Source organism: Chinchilla lanigera, unplaced genomic scaffold (assembly GCF_000276665.1).
Source record: "Chinchilla lanigera isolate Chin_1 unplaced genomic scaffold, ChiLan1.0 scaffold00114, whole genome shotgun sequence".
NCBI classification, from domain to species: domain Eukaryota; kingdom Metazoa; phylum Chordata; class Mammalia; order Rodentia; family Chinchillidae; genus Chinchilla; species Chinchilla lanigera.
Genome location: NW_004955515.1, coordinates 921,822 through 922,645, shown reverse-complemented (window position 1 = coordinate 922,645; position 824 = coordinate 921,822).

Here is an 824-nt window from a genome sequence, read left to right as displayed (position 1 = left end):
AGAGCTCAGAGGTGAGATGCTAAAATACATCTTTAAAAAAAAATCTCCCAATTAAGTTGATCAAGTATATGAATTTGTATTATCTCCCCCTTCTGGGACCTTTCACACAGAATTCTGTTAGGGTCCAGGAAGAAGCTCAGGATACTTGCACACAACCTCTGTGTTAGGGTCCAGGAAGAAGCTCAGGATACTTGCACACAACCTCTGTGATGCAGGGAGTACAATGTTTACTGCTTAACTGACTGTAGCACCTATCTGCCTCTTTTCTCTCATTAGATAGATGATAGATCGAGATGGCAGACAGAGATGAATATATGGCAACATGAATAAATAGGTAACAGCTATAAAATGGATAGAGGATGGCGATGGACAGATAGGTAGGTAGGTAGATAAATAGATGACAGATAATGAATGGAAGGATAGATGGGTAGGTAGATGAGCTTGTTTCTTTTTTAACAGGACTATGGGATAGATGTCAAACAAAACCTGAAAATTTCTGCTCTAAAATACAAAGGCATTTTTGTTTTGCACTTCCAGAGCTTGGTCACCTTACTTTAAGAGGTACAATTTGAAAGAGTTAATTTTTTTTTTATTTTTTAATTTTTTATTGTATTTTTTTATTTTAGAAATTACAGGAGGAAAATACTAACAGACTGACAACATTTTACAAAATAGCATAGGATCAGTACAGACATTACAGAGTTACAAACAGAGTGGTAGGGAATTAACAATGCTTATTGTATTACATATTTATATCTCCAATGTAGTTTCTCATGAAAACACATATAGACATACAAAGCTAATCAACCAATGCCTCACTGACA